We start from the raw sequence: 18595 nt of genomic DNA on the forward strand, positions 1-18595 counted from the left end.
AAACTGCAGGAATATTCCAGAGAGGGAGGGAGAAACGAGGGGGAGGATGAGACAGAAATGTAGAACAGGGCAGTGGGCTGGGGAGAGGGGGCACATTTCTAGTCACTGGTCACAGCGAGAGATATGGGGAAGGGGCAGGATTATGGTCATGGGATTTGGTTGCCATGCTACCAGAAGGACATGGAGAGAGCACAGAGAAGGTTCACCAGGATGTTGCCAGATCTCGAGGGCATTGGCCACAAAGAAAAGTTAAAAAGACTAGGGTTGTTTTCACTGGGAAGACAGCGGCTGAGTGGAGACCTGATAGAGGTCTACAGAATTATGAGAGGCATGGATCGGGTGGATAGTCAGAGGCTTTTTCCCAGGGTTGAAGTTTCAATTACAAGGGGCACAGGTTCAAGGTGAGAGGAGGAGGTTTAAGGAGATGTGCGCGGGAAGGTTTTCACACAGTGGTAGGAGCCTGGAACACACTGCCAGAGGATGTGGTGGAAGCAGGCACATTGGTGACATTGAAGAGGCATCCAGACGATTACAGGAATATGGAGGGAATAGAGGGATACAGACTGAATAAGGGCAGAAGGTTTGTTTGTTAGTTTAGTGAAAGCAGGATTGGAGGGCCGAAGGGCCTGTTCCTGTGCTGTACTTGTCTTTTGTTGTTTTGTTCTTTTGAAGTAGATGATCAGCCAGGATCGAGAATGGCAGACCAGGCTCAAACAACTTAATTGGCCGACTCCTGCTCCTATGTACCTCCCCTTGGCACAATGTCAAAGACTGAAGAGTTCACAGAACATCTCCAGCCAGGAACACCGACTGGATAAATGTTCCTGCTCCTCCTGAGATTCCCACAATCACTGATCCCAGTCTTCAGCCAATTCCATTCTCTCCAAGTCGTATCAGGGACTTACTGCCTGTAGACAGCAGCCCCTCTGTTCATGCAGTGACCGCAGTGTCATTAAACATCAGACTGTAGACCCACTGAGATCAGCAGCAGCTTTTCTTTAATCACAGCTCAGAACAAAAAGCAGAGGTAGAAATGTAGGAAATATCCAGGATAAAAATATAGAAATATTTGCATATAAAATATTTACCATCTTGTTTCATACACAAAAGTCAGAAATAAACATACGGGACATATCAGCACAAGATCAATATATTATTAATACCTTCATTACATTACATTATTTCCTGTAGTATTGTAAAGTTAAAAATCACACAACATCAGGTTATAGTCCAATAGGCTCATTTGGAACCACGACCTTTCCAAGTGCTTCTTCACCAGGTGGTTGTAATGTAGTTCCTGGCTTTGCCCAGTAGGCGCTGCTGCAGGGGGAGTTTCTGAAGCCTCTTCCCATGTTCCCCACTGTGGGAGCACCATCACTACAAGGACTGCAGTGGGTCAAGGCCACATGGACAATAAATGGGGCCCTGACAGTATCACCCACACTGAGAACAAGTTATTAAAGTTCTTAATTAAGAATAAATAAATTATCTGTGAAAAATAACTCACAGGATTAGTGTTGGGGGTTAGAGTTAGGGTTACACAGCTGAACCCTGAGACAGGGTTTGGACACAGACTGTAACAGTAATGCTGAGATATAATGCAGAGGATGAAACACTTGGTCGGTTTTTTGAATAAAGGGACAACGCTCCCACTGGGAGTTTTCCTGAGGTTGTGCTGCTCAGAAGGATTTGTGCAAAGTGAAAGGTGATTGTTGATCCCAATCCTGAGCTCAGGCTTTTCATCAGGAATCATTCGATCCCCAGGCTCAGTGCGGTGGAAACTCAGTCAGTGCTGGACAGTCCCTTTCCCCAGAAGGTTTTGTTCTCCTGCCGCTCCATCCTGATGATCAGGTGCTGTTGGCACAAGGCACCGTGCTTCACCTGAACAGGTCACCTCTCTCTCAAAGGGTCACCATTCGATGCTGCCATCTTGTGTAGATTTTGTTTGCTATTGTAAGAGAAACCAGCAGAGAACAGGTTAAAAGAATCCAACACTTTGGACGCGTGTGTAAAGGAGCTGTTCAGGAGCACAGACACATGAAATGACCCTCAACATCCTGGGGACCAATGGCAGCCGGAAAATGGCTGACAGGAGCTGCACAGTGATGGAGCACAGAGTGTAGAGGAGAGGAGGCTTATAGGGGAGGCAATGGGCAAGAGCTGGACACTCCACAGGTGCTGTGCTGACTGACAGAGGGAGGGCCAGAGGAGAGAGTGGGAGAAACCTGCGATAGTTCCTCCTCCCACAGTGAGGGCTGTGTGTGGGGATAGGCGGGGAGCACAGAGATGTGGATACTGAAAGAAACAAGGAAATCTGAGATGGACTTCCCAGTGACTGAACCCTTCTATACCCTGGAGAAGGGATGGGCTGTGTGATTTGACAAGTGCAGGAGAGTGAATAACAACTTGCATTTCGATAGCACCTTGCACATTCTGCAGTGTAGTAAAAGACAAGAGAGAAAGAGGCATTGGAATAACAGAGGGAGACAAAAGGAGAGAAACTCAGACAAAGAGGTTTAGGTGAGGAATTGCAGAGCTTCAGAGCCAGGCCGCTGAAGGCACAGCCACGAATGGGGCAGTAATGGAAATATCAGGAATACAGGAGCACAGAGATCTGAGGGCTGTACAGCTGAGGGTGCTTACAGATAGGGAGGGCTGACCATATGGAGGGATTGGAAAAAGGATGGGAAGGTTCAAATCTGTCCATCTCAGTCTGAAATAGATTAAACAATGGAGCATCCACACCCACACGGAGGTTAAACATGAACCAGTTTATCCCTGTTTGCAGCCTCTGTATTCCCCTCACAGCTTACTTTCCCACTGAGCTTTGTATCAGCAGCAAACTGGGACAATCCCACTCTCTCCCCCCATCTCAGTCACTGATATAGATGGTGAGTCACTGAGGTCCCAGCACTGATCCTTGCAGCACCAGTTACATCCTGACAACTGACAATGACCCATTTGTTCCTGCTCTGTTCCTGTCCATTAAACAATCTACAATCCATGCTATATTACCCCCCAATCCCCTGGGCCCTCATCTTGTACAACAATCTATTGTGTGGCACCTTCCCAAATACCTCCTGAAATTCCCAATATGTGCCCCATCTTCTGGCTCTCCAGTGGGATAATATTTGCTCCTTTCCAATCCCACAGGGACTGTTCAGCAGCGAGAGGATGACAAGCTGGAAGTGACTGGATGCTGCTGCTCAATGACAGGCTGGATTGAAGCATCCTCACAGCTCAGGGAATGGGCAGGGACAGAGCTCAGCAACATTTCACACAATGTTATACAAAGATCAAAGGGTTACCATGGAAATAGTGGAACATTCCAGAACTCACCATCTTTATCGCTTTAGGACAATGTAACCCACAATTCCAACAACAATCCCAGCAGCAATCCCGATTCCCAATCCAACTCTTGCTCCAGTGGACAGTCCAGGACCCAGAGACAGAATGAAGCCATTAACAGACTGGGACACACAAACAAAACTAACAGCAGAGACCTTCAGCACCACGTGTTTCAGAACCAGCCCCAGTACATCCCTGGGTAATTCTAGTCCTGGAGGGATGTGGGAGGTTAGATCCCAATATTCACACACACTAGACCATCCCACACACACACACGCACAGAGCCCCACAATGAACACTGACCAGCATCAATCTCCCCTCAATGAAATACAACAGATGATGAAATTTTAAATTTAAGATTATTCTCCTGTGGAGAAGCTGACAGCATTGAAAGGAAAGTGTTTCATACGACTTTCAATATTATACCGCACTGCCTTCTATCCAGGGTCAGTCCCTCTGGACTATGTCTCTCTGTGCCCTCACCTCTGGTGGGCCTGTCCTTCCAGTAGGACAGGACATATCCAGGGATGGTGATCGGGGAGTCTGGGATGTTGTGCTATTTCTGTCAGTGTGACTATGTCCCTCAGTGTCCCAAGTTGGACCCAGTCCCCAGATGTTCGTGAGAGGGACTTTGCAGGGTCAGCTGGGCTGGCTGTGTCATTGCTGTGTCCTGATTCGATGCCTGGCTCACAGCCAGTGACCCATTCAGTTTTATTGTGTATTTTCCTGTCTAGGGGTTTGGTACAAACTGATTGATGTGCTCAGATAATTAAAAAGGGCAGGTAAACGTCCCCCAGATTAGTGTGGGACTGGAGTCACATAGAGACCAGCCCGGGTAAGGACAGCAGGTTTCCTTCCCTACAGAGACATGAGGGATCCAGATGGGGTTTTACAACAATCGAACAGCTTCCCGGGTACTTTCATTGGGAATAATTTTATATTTTCAGATTCTTATTGAATAAACTGACTTGAAAATCTCAAACACCAATACCAGATTTTGAAAGAGCTGTGATCTATAACTCTGCTTTCATTTCTGTGGGAAGTGTAAAGCTCAGAATTGTAGCATTTATAATGACAATTCCCTGTACAGTGCATGCAACTTTAAAAACTGGAAACAGCACAAAGCCAGATGGAACCAAAGAAATCTCAACAAGGTGAGAAAATTCCCTTTCTCCCTTGGACAAGGTGGAAGGCCAGGTTACACCTGGATCAATATTACTCTACACTGATTTCACTCCCAATTCCATCAGTTTTCCAACAGGATGGTTCCATCCACATGGAAACGAGACTCCCCACACAGAATTCCAGAAACGCTAATGCTAACGGAAGCAGGAATTCTCAGAGTTCTGTACATGAGGGACAGGAAGGGGAGTCTCAGAAACAGAAAGAACAATTCCAGGGAGCTTAAGGACCAGTTCCAGGTAACAGTGACAGTAACTCACACCACTCACTCTAACTGAGTCATCTTTTCGTAAAATATCACACAGCATTTCAACCTATCCAGCATGATGCAATGTAAGAGCTGAAAACACATGCAGTAGTTTAGAAACAGATTTACCTGGTACAGGTGTGTTCGGTCCAGGTGTAGGAGCTCGCTCTAAAGGAAACATCATGTGTTTAGTACGGTGTGTGAAACAAACTGCAGAAATGTTCAAATACTCTAGACTAGTCAATTAACAATGAATGTGCCATCTCAAGTCAGAGATGAAACAATAGCTGAAATATAGACCTCTCACCTGTCACAGAGAGATTGACTTGAACAACTTTCTCCCAATGAAGTTGTTTTCTCCTCTTACTGTAAATCTCATGCTAATACACATCATGGTCTGTCTCCTTGAGGTCAGCGATAGAACTGACCAGTTGCCTTGTTCCAGTTGATCTTTGAACAGGTTTGTTCTGTTTCTGAACCGTGGATCTTGTCTTGACAAGTCATCACTCCCATTGACAAACTGGTGTAAAAATTCATATTTGGGTGTCCTCCAGATTACCCATAAATCAGAGACTGAGCCATTCGATTTGTAGGTACAGGGCAGTACAACCTGCTCCCCAAGGAACCCAGAAACTGGGACAGGCGAGTCACCTGGAAAAGATTGGAAGTATTTGTCCAGTATTCACTGCTACTACGTTATATCCCAATCCCATACCAGTCCTATTCACAGCTTCTAAAATTATAATCTGCACTTACAAATTACTTCAAAATAAAATTAGATACTGTGATAGGTGACAACTGAGGATTAACTGATTTGATTGTGGATTCAAATAAATAGCCACAAACTCAAAATAACCCTATCTCCAAAAGGTGCCACTCCCCACCTCCCGAAACTGATCTCATCTCCCTCCACCATTAATCTGACAAACTTGGCGTCTCTTGTCTAGATGGTGGGAAGTCAAATACAGTAATTATCCAAAGAGACTTGGGGGTTCAAGTGGATAGATATTTAAAATGGCAAGAACAGGAAATAATGAGAAGTAATGGAGCTCTAGTCTTTAAATCCAGAGGACTGGAGTACACGGATGCAGTCATTATGCTTAGACCCCACTTGGAATACTGTGAGCAGATCTGGGACCCGCACCGTAGGAAGGATAGACTGGCCTTGGAAAGAATACAAATGATCGGTTTACAAGAATGATACCAGGACTTCAGGGGTTAAAGTATAAAGAGAGATGACACAAATTATGTCTTTTTTTCTAGAATTTCAAAAGGTTGAGGTGATGTGATTGACATCTTCAAGATATTAACATGAAAAGGCAGGGTAGGTAGAGATAAACCATTTCCACTGATTGGGGATTGTAAAATTTCCCATATGCCTGAACCCAGTGCTGAGTACTCAATCCCAATATCACTCTACCAAACTGTCCCATCCCAGTGTCACTGAGTGTTGCTCAGTGTCCAGATGCCACTGTTCCCATCCCAGGGGTTAATCTGAAGACATTAAGTGCCTTCCTTTCAGCTCCCTCTCATGATCACAGTGTGTAATGTGAGCCTACTGTGTCCCACTCCCTCAGTGGGTCCACTTGCAGCCCACACAGCACCTTAAAGCAAGAGGGATTCCTGATTCCCCCCACCCCCAGCCTTTGATCCCTGCTGAAATGTTCCAGCACTCACAGCAATGACCTGAAACAGCAGCAACAACAACATTTAGTACCAGCACCAGCAGCAACAGCGGGGGGGGGAATAGTTTCTGGGAGCTGTGTCCCTACAACAAGAAAACACACCTCCCCCCTCCCCCTCTCTCACTCCCTCCCTCCCTCCCCCCTCTCTCCTCCCCCCTCCACCCTCTCTCCTTCCCTCCCTGCATCCTCGCTCCCTCCCTCCCCCATCCCTCCCTCTCTCCACCTTCTCCCCCTCCCTCCAACTTCTCCCCCTCCCTCCATCCACTCTCCCTCCCTTCCTCCCTCCACACTCTCCTCCTCCCTCCACCATCTCCCCCTCCCTCCCTCCACCCTCTCCCCTCCTTCCCTCCACCCTCTCCCCCTCCCTCCCTCCAACTTCTCCCCCTCCCTCCATCCACTCTCCCTCCCTTCCTCCCTCCATACTCTCCTCCTCCCTCCACCATCTCCCCCTCCCTCCCTCCACCCTCTCCCCTCCTTCCCTCCACCCTCTACCCCTCCCTCCCTTCACCCTCTCCCCCTCCCTCCCTCCACCCTCTCCCCTCCCTCCCTCCACCCTCTCCCCTCCCTCCCTCCACCCTCTCCCCCTCCCTCCCTCCACCCTCTCCCCTCCCTCCCTCGACCATCTCCCCCTCCCTCCCTCCACCCTCTCCCCCTCCCTCCCTCCACCCTCTCCCCTCCCTCCCTCCACCCTCTCCCCCTCCCTCCCTCCACCCTCTCCCCCTCCCTCCCTCCACCCTCTCCCCCTCCCTCCCTCCACCCTCTCCCCCTCCCTCCCTCCTCTCCCCTCCCTCCCTCCACCCTCTCCCCCTCCCTCCCTCCACCCTCTCCCCCTCCCTCCCTCCACCCTCTCCCCCTCCCTCCCTCCACCCTCTCCCCCTCCCTCCCTCCACCCTCTCCCCCTCCCTCTCCCTCCCTCCACCTTCTTCCCCCTCCCTCCCTCCACCCTCTCCCCCCTCCACCCTCTCCCTCCCTCCACTTTCTTCCCCCCCCTCCCTCCCTCCACCTTCTTCCCCCTCCCTCCCTCCCCCCACCTTCTTCCCCCTCCCTCCCTCCCTCCACCTTCTTCCCCCTCCCTCCCTCCCTCCACCTTCTTCCCCCTCCCTCCCTCCCTCCACCTTCTTCCCCCTCCCTCCCTCCCTCCACCTTCTTCCCCCTCCCTCCCTCCCTCCACCTTCCCCCCTCCCTCCACCTTCCCCCTCCCTCCCTCCCTCCACCTTCTTCCCCCTCCCTCCCTCCCTCCACCTTCTTCCCCCTCCCTCCCTCCACCTTCTCCCGATCCCTCCCTCCACCTTCTCCCGATCCCTCCTTCCCTCCACCTTCTCCCCATCCCTCCTTCCCTCCACCTTCTCCCCATCCCTCCTTCCCTCCACCTTCTCCCCATCCCTCTCCCCCTTCATCTCTCTCCCCCTCCCTCCTACCCTCCACCCTCTCCCCCTCCCTCCTACCCTCCACCATCTCCCCCTTCTCACTCCTTCCAACTTCTCTCCTTCCACCCTCTCCACCCTCCCTCCCCCCTCTCCCCTTCCCCCTCCACTCTCTCCCCTTCCCCCTCCACTCTCTCCCCTTCACTCCCCTCTCCCTCGCACTCCCGGCCTCCTCCTCACCTCCACCCCTCACAGGCGCCCCCAGAGGGGTCTGGGTGCTGCCTCTCTCGGGAAAAGCCAGGTCAAAGCTGCAAATCCCCTGATGGGGATTGGGGTTGGACACTGATCCGGGTGGGGACTCCCGGAAAACTGCGGGTCCAGAGCCGGGGAGTTGAGAGGAGGTGAGACTCAGGGGATTGATCCCTCCCATCTCACAGTACAATGTGGGTCAGTCTGTAACAAGCTCCTCCCCCCCCGGAAGTGGCGCCAGTTTTAAAGACCAGGACAGAGAGAGAGAGGGAGAGAATCCAGGGGGACATTGCAGTATCGGCTCTGGGCTGTATCTGAGACACGATCCGCTCTCCCTCCAACGTGGAGTTTTACCAAATGTTTCTCAGCAGCTTCTCGGTCTCCTGTCAGTGTCTGACCCTGATCCTGATCGCAGTCCCGGTCCCGGTCCCGGGAAAGGAGCTGCAGGTACTTACTGTCAGTGTCTCCCACCCGGGGACACCGAGGGAGGGAGGGAGGGGGATCTGGGGGAAACTTTCCGAGCAGTGAATCACCTCTTTATTAAAAGGAAACGCTGACAATCTCAGACACAGACAGAAAGGGCTGGGACTTCTCAGAAGTTTATAAAGTGATGTGTGAGTGAACTGAGGGAGGGGGAGATGGAGCTGAACCAGACAAACAGGCTCCTGCTCCGGGGTTTCTCACAATCGGAAAGGTGCGAGTTTCTGAGGGACAACAGGTTATTTTGGAGTGAACTGAGGGAGTGGGGAGTGGACAGAAAGTTCAAAAGATTGAAATATGAGAGTAGGGCCGAGGCTGCGGCGTTTGCGACGGCGCTAAGAATGTTCGTTAGAGAGAAGGAAACTCGCAAAATGGCACCAAAATGTTGATTGCAATCTTTAGTAACTGTGTGGATTGTCCCCGCCCTCCCCCTCACTCCGAGTCCCCAAGTCCCAGCCCCTCTCATGGGCTGTATCTGTCAGTCATCACCCGGAGACGGAGCGGGATCATCAATCTGATCAGGAAGGCCGTTCCCTCCGTGACTACCTGGTCAGGTCCACGCCCCCCTACGACCCACCCTCCCATCCTGGCACCTTCCCCTGCCACCGCAGGAACTGTAAAACCTGTGCCCACACCTCCTCCCTCACCTCTATCCAAGGCCCTAAAGGAGCCTTCCACATCCATCAAAGTTTTACCTGCACATCCACTAGTATCATTTATTGTATCCGTTGCTCCCGATGCGGTCTCCTCTACATTGGGGAGACTGGGCGCCTCCTAGCAGAGCGCTTTAGGGAACATCTCCGGGACACCCGCATCAATCAACCACACCGCCCCTTGGCCCAACATTTCAACTCCCCCTCCCACTCTGCCGAGGACATGGAGGTCCTGGGCCTCCTCCACCGCCGCTCCCTCACCACCAGGCGCACGGAGGAAGAACGCCTCATCTTCCGCCTCGGAACACTTCAACCCCAGGGCATCAATGTGGACTTCAACAGCTTCCTCATTTCCCCTTCCCCCACCTCACCCTAGTTTCTAACCTCCAGCTCAACACTGTCTCCTTGACCTGTCCGGACTTGTCCGACTTGCCTAGCTCCTTTTCCACCTATCCACTCCACCCTCTCCTCCCTGACCTATCGCCTTCATCTCCTCCCCCACTGGCCTATTGTACTCTATGCTATTCTCTCCCCACCCCCACCCTCCTCTAGCTTATCTCTCCACGCTTCAGGCTCTCTGCCTTTATTCCTGATGAAGGGCTTTTGCCCGAAACATCGATTTTGAAGCTCCTCGGATGCTGCCTGAACTGCTGTGCTCTTCCAGCACCACTAATCCTGATCAGGAAGGGAATCTGTTGGAAATGGACTGACTATGTTTTCTTGTTGGTAAAAACAATGACTGCAGATGCTGGAAACCAGATTCTGGATCAGTGGTGTTGGAAGAGCACAGCAATTCAGGCAGCATCCGAGGACAGGCAAAATCGACGTTTCGGGCAAAAGCCCTTCATCAGGAATAAAAGCAAGGAATAATTGCTGTGCTCTTTCAGCACCACTGATCCTGATCAGGAAGGGAATCTGTTGGAAAGGGACTGACTATGTTTTCTTGTTGCAGAGACACAGCTCCCAGAAACTACTCCCCCCGCTGCTGCTGCTGCTAAATGTTGTTGCTGCTGTTTTAGGTCAGTGCTGTGAGTGCTGGGACATTTCAGCAGTGATCAAAGGCTGGGGGTGGGGGGAGTCAGGAATTCCTCTTGCTTTAAGGTGCTGTGTGGGCTGCAAGTGGACCCACTGAGGGAGTGGGACACAATAAGTTCACATTACACACCGTGATCATGAGAGAGAGCTGAAAGGAAGGCACTAAATGTCTTCAGATTAACCCCTGGAATGGGAACAGTGGCATCTGGACACTGAGCAACATTCAGTGACACTGGGTTGGGGAACTGGTCACAGGGATCAGGTATCTGGGAATGACCTGGGATCAGACAGAGGTGGCAATTATCTCAGAGTGTGGGAGAGCAGATTAATTGGCTTTGGGGCTTGTGAGGGACAGATTCTGAGTGTATGTGGGAGAGGGGCAAGGTCCCCACAACCAGTCCCTGACTCACTGCACATCCTCAGATGCATTCTTTCCACCACCCCCCCTCCCCACCCCATTTCCTTCTTTAAGTTAGACATTCAGATTTTTGCTTCTGAACTCCACCTCCAGTTGTGCACCTTCCCTCCCGACCCTGCACTGTCTCAGTGTGTATCCAAACATATGATTTAAAGTGCTGCTGCTCAGTGCTGGGAGTGGAGATTAGGCTTTGGGTCTTGTGAGGGGCAGGTTCTGGGTCCTCACAACCTGTCCCAAACACTCTGCACACATTCTAGTGTTCCACCTCCACTTCTTGCCATTCTAGTCTTTAACTGAAAATTTAGGGTTTTTGCTCCTGAACTTCATCTCCCACGGTGCACCTTCCCTCCCCCACTCCCCAGTCTCCCAAATGGGAACCATGTGATTCAGTGCTGTCCAGATGCTCAGTGCTGACAAATATCCAGCACAAGCTGCTTTTAGTTGAAGACCCTCAATGTCTGAGCTTTAACCTTCCCCCAGAAATGAAAGCAGTGAGTTACTGATCAGAGCTTCTTGTAAATCCAGCATCGCAGTGTAACCATGTGAAGCTTGGGATGTAATGTACCAGCAGGGAGGGTCTATCTATGGATAAATCCTTTCAATCTTTTCCAGGTGACTCGCCTGTCCCAGTTTCTGGGTTCCTTGGGGAGCAGGTTGTGCTGCCCTGTACCTACAAAGGGAATGTCCCAGTCTCTGATTTATGGGTAATCTGGAGGACACAGAAGGAGGAAATTTTATATGAGTTTCTCGATGGGAGTGATGATTTGGCCCAACAAGACCCACGGTTCAGAAACCGAGCGAACCTGTTCAAAGATCAACTGGAACAAGGCAACTGGTCAGTTCTGATCTCTGACCTCAGGGAGACAGACCAGGATGTGTATCAGTGTTGGATCCGAAAGAGAGTGGGTGTGCATCTTGATTTGGAGCAGTTTGATTCTGTCGATCTGTCTGTAAGAGGTGAGAGCGATCTCCTTGTGATGTTCAGTATTTAATCTGTGATGTTCTGTCTGTGGTTGTGCAGGGATTATATACCACTCGGACATAATCTAAATAGTGTATTTGAATTATACTCTGGAAACGTAAATTCAGCCCCAATAAAAGAGACCATGAAGCGAAATACAAACCAAAAGAACTGTGGTTGCTGGAAATGAGAAACAAAAACAGAAATTGCTGGAAAAGTTCAGCAGGTCTGGCCGCATCTGTGGAGAGAAAGCAGAGTTAATTTTTTGGGTCAAGTGACCCTTCCCAGAACTGCTGACCATGAAGCTGTTGGATTGTTGTAAAACCCCAACTGGTTCCCTCAGGAAACCTGCTGTCCTTACCCGGTCTGGCCTCTATGTGACTCCAGTCCCACACTAACCTGAGGGACATTTACCTGAGTTGACAATGATTTTCAATCTCTCCATGATGAAGAGGAACAGGAATAAACCTGAACAGACCTACAGGCTGTGATCCAGGGATTTAACCACGCAACAACAAAGACACACCCAGCCCAGTCAACTCTGCAAAGACCCATCACTGACCTCTGGGCTCTGTATGTTGGGCTGTGTGACAGAGCCATCCTGACAGAATCCCCTGGCCACCCCAGACTGCACTATCACCATCCTGGGATGTGTCTGATCACATCAAGGGGATACAGTCAGCAGGGAGAGGGGATTGGGCTTCTCAACATTGACTCTGAACCCCATGAAGTCTTTCAGCCTTGGGTCAAACATGGACCTGGAAACCTCCTGCTGGTTCTCACCGACTGCCCTCCCTCAGCTGATCAATGGGTACCCCACAATGTTCACCCCCACTTGGAGGAAGCACTGAGGGTCACATGGACACAGAATCTACTGAGTGGGTCTTCCCTGTCCATCTCCAAGGGTTACTCAATAATAAACTGAGCGAGCTGGCTGAGCACTGAAGGCTGGAGCTACCAAACTGGGTGATGGAAGGGGTTAACGGTGTGAGAACCTGCACTTCCTCCCCAGAAACATGGTCCTTCTCTCCAGAGGTTGGGCTGCAGGAGGTGGGACCCACAGCCCCTCCCAAGCAGCCTTTCCAAGACCCAGTGCACTGACCTTGAAAGTGTATCCCAGTCGGCCCAGGATCCTGTGAGGATTCTCTCCACAGGGGGATGTAAACTGCTGGGAATGATCCTGCTCAGGGTCACTCTGGAAAACTTCCATTCTACCTTTCACAGTTAATGCAATCCTGTTGGAATTTTCACTCCCAATCCTGTTCCTGATCCCCCCGATCAGTCTGACCTGAGCCTCATTCCTCCCTGGGTGTATTTCCCTCAAGCCCAACAGAGTCTCTGAACATTTCTGTAGTTTGTTTCACCCACCGTACTAAACACATGATGTTTCCTTTAGAGCGAGCTCCTACACCTGGACCGAACACACCTGTACCAGGTAAATCTGTTTCTAAACTACTGCATGTGTTTTCAGCTCTTACATTGCATCATGCTGGATAGACAGGGAGGAACATTGGAAGGTTTGAAATGCTGTGTGATATTTTACCAAAGAATGACTCCGTGAGAGTCCCATAGAGTTATAAAGCTATACAGCATGGAAAGAGACCCTTCAGTCCAATCATCCATGCTGACCAGATACCCTAAATTATTCTCGTCCCATTTACCAGCACTTGGCTCATATCCCTCAAAATCCTTCCTATTCATATACCCATCTAGATGCCTTTTAAATTCTGTAATTGTACCAGCCTCCTGCACTTCCTCTGGCAGCTCATTCCATACACACCCCACCGTTCGCATGAAAAATGTTTCCCCTTAGGTCCCATTTAAATCTTTCCCCTCTCACATTAAACCTATGCCCTCTAGTTTTGGACTCCCCAACCCTGGGAAAAAGACTTTGGCAGTTCACCTCATCCATGCCCCTATTTTATAAACGTCTATAGGGTCACCCCTCAGCCTCCAACGCTCCAGGGTAAATAACTCTAGTCAAACCAGCCGCTCTTTGTAGCTCAAACCCTCCAATGCTGCCAATGTCCTTGTAAATCTTTTCTGAACCCTTTCAAGTTTCACAACATCCTTCCTAAAGGAGGGAGGCTTGAATTGCATACAATGTTTGAAAAGTGGCCTAACCAGTATCCTATACAGTCCCAACATGACCTCCCAACTCCTATACTCAATGCTCTGACTAATAAAGGCAAGTGTACCACACGCTGCCGTCACTATCCTGTCGACAGAGGAGATCGCTTCCAAGGAACTGAGTGGGTGTGGGTCACTGTTACATGGAGCTGGTCCTTAAACTCCCTGGGACTGTTATTTCAGTTTGAGACTCCCCTTCCCGTCCCTCAGATACAGAACTCTGAGGATTCCTGCTTCCCACGGGCATCAGTGTTTCTGGAATTCTGTGTGGAGAGTCTCGGTACAATGTGAACGGAACCCTTCTGTTGGGAAACTGATGGGATTGGGAGTGATGCTGGTTGAAGACAGTGTCGAGTAATATTGATCCAGGTGTAACCTGGCCTTCCACCCAGTCCCCTGGAGAAAGGGAAGGTTCTCATGTTGGGATTTCCCTGGTTCTATATGTATCTCTGTTCCAGTTCTAATTTCTATTCTGTACCTAACCTCTGATTTTGTGCGAATGTTAGTGTGGGGGTATGTTACTAAATAAGTAATTAATAAATCAGATAGTGAGAGTTCAAGTCCCACTGTGGTACTTTCAGAATTTAAATTCACATTATTCACTATATGTGACTCCAGTCCCACATTAACCTGGGGAAGGTTTAACTGCCCTTTATAATTGTCTGAGCACATCAATCAGTTTGTGCCAAACCCCGAGACAGGAAAATCCACAATAAAACTGAATGGGTCACTGGCTGTGAGCCAGGCATCGGATCAGGACACAGCAATGACACAGCCAGCCCAGCTGACCCTGTAAAGTCCCCCTCACTAACATCTGGGGACTGGGGTCCAACTTGGGACACTGTGGGACATAGTCACACTGACAGAAATAACACAACATCCCAGACTCCCCGATCACCATCCCAGGGTATGTCCTGTCCCAGTGGAAGGACAGGCCCACCAGAGGTGAGGGCACAGAGAGATACAGTCTGGAGGAAGTGACCCTGGATGAAGGCAGTGTGAAACACTTTGCTTTCCTTGTAAAATTAACAATAATTTCAGTTGCTGTTCAGTTTAATTGAAGGGAAACTGCTGCTGGTCAGTGTCCAGTTCTCGCTATTGGAAAGCATGTATCTATCACATTGTGGGGCAGTGTGTGTGTGTGTGTAAGGAGCTGTGGGGTGATCTGGTGTGTGTGTGATTATTGGGATCTAACCTCCCACATCCCTCCAGGACTAGAATTACCCAGGATCTGTTTGTACTGGGGCTGGTTCTGAAACACTAGGTGCTGAAGGTCTCTGCTGTTAGTTTAGTTTGTGTGTCCCAGTCTGTTAATGGCTTCACTCTGTCTCTAGGTCCTGGAGTCACAACTAGAACAAGAGTTGGATTGGGATTTGCTGCTGGGATTGGTGCTGTTTTTGTTGTTGGAATTGTGGGTTACATTGTCCTAAAGCGACAAAGATGGTGAGTTCTGGAATGTTCCACTATTTCCATGGTAACCCTTTGATCTTTGTATAACATTGTGTGAAATGTTGCTGAGCTCTGTCCCTGCCCATTCCCTGAGCTGTGAGGATGCTTCAATCCAGCCTGTCATTGAGCAGCAGCATCCAGTCACTTCCAGCTTGTCATCCTCTTGCTGCTGAACAGTCCTAGTGGGATTGGAAAGGAGCAAATATTATCCCACTGGAGAGCCAGAGGATGGGGCACATATTGGGAATTTCAGGAGGTATTTGAGAAGGTGTCACACAATAGGTTGTTGTACAAGATGAGGGCCCAGGGGATTGGGGGGTAATATAGCATATAGCATGGATTGTGGATTGGTTAATGGACAGGAACAGAGCAGGAACAAATGGGTCATTGTCAGTTGTCAGGATGTAACTGGTGCTGCGAGGATCAGTGCTGGGACCTCAGTGACTCACAATCTATATCAGTGACTGAGATGGGGGGATAGAGTGGGATTGTCCCAGTTTGCTGCTGATACAAAGCTCAGTGGGAAAGTAAGCTGTGAGGGGGCTACAGAGGCTGCAAACAGAGATAAACTGGTTCACGTTTATACTCCGTGTAGGTGTGGATGTTCCATCGTTAAATCTGTTTCAGACTGAGATGGACAGATTTGAACATTCCCACCCTTTTTCCAATCCCTCCATGGCCTCAGCCCTCCCGATCTGTAACCACCTTCAGCTGTACAGCCCTCAGATCTCTGTGCTCCTGTCTCCCTGATATTTCCATTGCTGCCCCATTGGTGGCTGTGCCTTCAGCTGCCTGGCTCGGAAGCTCTGCAATTCCTCACCTAAACCTCTTTGACCAAGTTTCTCTCCCTTCTTCTCCCTCTGCTATTCCAATGCCTCTTTCTCTCTTGTCTTTTCCTATACTACACAATGTACAAGGTGCTATTGAAAGGCAAGTTGTTGCTCACTCTCCTGCACTTTTTGAACCACACAGCCCATCCCTTATCCTGGGTATTGGAGGGTTCAGTCACTGAGAATACCATCTCCTTTGTTTCTCTCAATATCCACATCTCTGTGCTCCCCGCCATTCCCCACATACAGCCCTCACTGTGGGAGGAGGAACTATTGCAGGGTTCTCTCACTCTCTCCTCTGGCCCTCCCTCTGTCAGCCAGCACAGCTCCTGTGGAGTGCCCAGCTCTTGCCCATTGTCTCCCCTATAAGCCTCCTCTCCTCTACACTCTGTGCTCCGTCACCGTACAGCTCCTATCACCCATTTTCCAGCTGCCATTGGAAAAGGATGATGACGGTTATTTAATTGTCCTGAACAGTCCCTTTACACTCGCGTCCAGAGTGTTGGATTCTTCTAACCTGTTCTCTGCTTGTTTCTCTCTTCTAGGAATTGTGTTCGAAGCCAACACTCCAGCGATCGAAATGAAGCTTGAATGGTGACCCTTTGAGAGAGGTGACCTGTTCAGGTGAAGCACGGAGCCATGTACCAACAGCACCTGAGCATCAGGATGGAGCGGCTGGAGAACAAAACCGCCAGCAAATGTGTGTAGCATCAAATCGGCTACGCGATGTGTTTTTACGATGGCCTTCCTGGCCAACGTTAAAGCCGACGTCCTGTTCCTGCAGGAGTGTGGGATACCGCACCTCAGCAGCTACAGGAGATGGTCGAGCTTGTGGGCCCATGGGCCGTCAGTTTGGTCGGGGGGCAACGATAGCCGCGCCTCCGGCCTGGGTATCCTGTTGAGAGGAGGCAACTTCACCATCTCTGAGGTTAAGGAGGTGGTGGGCGGGCGTCTCCTCGTCGCCGACGTCATGTACAGGAATGCTCCCCTGAGACCGGGTGCTGGCAGGTGGGACTAGATTGCGTTGCGATATCTGGTCGGCATGGACGTGTTGGACCGAAGGGTCTGTTTCTATGCTGTACATCTTTATGACTCTATGAATATCTGTTTCAATCTCTGCAACTCAAGATCCAGAGATGACTTGATTTATTTTGCATTTGGTGATCTATGATGGTTTTTCTTTTAAGGAACCATTGGTGCTTATGAACTGAAAGTTATGCCTAAGTTTTATTAATACGGTATCAATGCTCCCACCCTTCTGACACACCATGACTGTCCTACTGGCATTCTCTAACTAGTCAAAGAATTGACTAAAGTGGATTAAAGTTGTCGCACTATACTTAAATTGGCATCAGACTACACTCTGCTTCTCTGTCAGACTTTTCGGCAGTATGTTTGTTTTAAAAATAATCCATTAAAATTCAATACAGTGTAAGTAACATTTCAGCATCCTGCACTGAGGTACAGAATGACTCTGCACAAGAATAAATGTGAACTTTATATGGCTTAATTAAAATACAAAAGAAAATTGTAAAACTGCGTCTGAAGACGGTTTTAAATCTCTCAAACCACCAACGTGGCTTTCAGAAAATGATACTGGCATAATTACATTTGGTTTCGGGCACCACATAATTTGAAGCCTGCTGCATCTCATTAGGGAGTACCCATGGTGGGGCTTCTATCTGAGCCTGTCAACTTCAGCGTCGGACCTGTCACTGTCCCCGATAATGCAATCATTGCTGCTTCATGCTCCTGGGTGGGCAGACGTTTTGCGAGTTGGATGCCAGCATCCACTGCTCCCCTCAGGGTCTCCCGCTGGAAATCCCGGATACACACAGTATTCCATGCTGCAGGCAACAATATCCCGCAGCCCTGGAACCTCCGACCCTGCCAGCTCCCACTGTGCCTGCTCGTGCTCGCACACACTTCGAGTCGCCCTCAGTTGGACCAGGGTTGGGCTTTCACTTTTATAAGTGTAACCCCTCCACTTTGCATCCCTTTGTCAGGCCCCGTCCCCCCCGGTACAGTTTGCCCGACTTGGACAGGATGAGTTTTGTGTACGCTGCCCTCTTGCAACACTCCAGGCCTCTTTTGCCACCCAAGCCCCAGGCACTGCCCCTTCCTACAAAAACCCCCTGTTGCTAGCGGAGCTTCCAGCAGCACTGTGGGCACAGCACCCCAGCCATGCAGGTCAGGTGAGGTCCGTCCCACCACCACACACACTGTCACACTCAAACATGGAACCATCCTGCCATCTCTACAGCAATACCCACTGTCCCCGGCAGCAGTAGAAGGGATCAAGCTGGTGATTGACTCCCTCTTACAACAGGGTGTCCTCGTGCCAACAAGCAATCCCTGTAATACACCCATCCTACCCATCCCAAAACCCGGGAGGCCAGGAAAGTGATGTTTTCTCCAGGATCTGAGGGCTGTCAATGAAATTGTGATTCCCTGCTCCCCAGTGGTCCCGGACACTAACGCCATCTTCACCAGCATCCCTGCTTCCTCCACCTGCTTTTCTGTAACTCACCTCTGCTCAACTCTTTTCTCCATCAAACTGTCCC

The 18595-nt window shown here is 49.9% G+C and overlaps 2 pseudogenes across 1 annotated transcript; one reads left to right on the forward strand and one right to left on the reverse strand.

The window, feature by feature from the left end:
* Nucleotides 1-3344: 3344 nt before the first annotated feature.
* On the reverse strand, nucleotides 3345-8256 carry LOC148139346 (uncharacterized; annotated as a pseudogene).
* An 83-nt stretch (nucleotides 8257-8339) lies between these two features.
* On the forward strand, nucleotides 8340-17542 carry LOC148139347 (uncharacterized; annotated as a pseudogene). Its single transcript, XR_015753714.1, has 6 exons — nucleotides 8340-8522; nucleotides 10161-10227; nucleotides 11274-11618; nucleotides 13019-13057; nucleotides 15087-15195; nucleotides 16577-17542. The product of XR_015753714.1 is annotated as an uncharacterized LOC148139347 (transcript).
* The last annotated feature ends 1053 nt before the right edge of the window (nucleotides 17543-18595 follow it).

This window comes from Chiloscyllium plagiosum, unplaced genomic scaffold (assembly GCF_037043375.1).
Source record: "Chiloscyllium plagiosum isolate Xiang-an unplaced genomic scaffold, Cpla_swu_hap1 HiC_scaffold_38, whole genome shotgun sequence".
Classification (NCBI taxonomy): Eukaryota; Metazoa; Chordata; class Chondrichthyes; order Orectolobiformes; family Hemiscylliidae; genus Chiloscyllium; species Chiloscyllium plagiosum.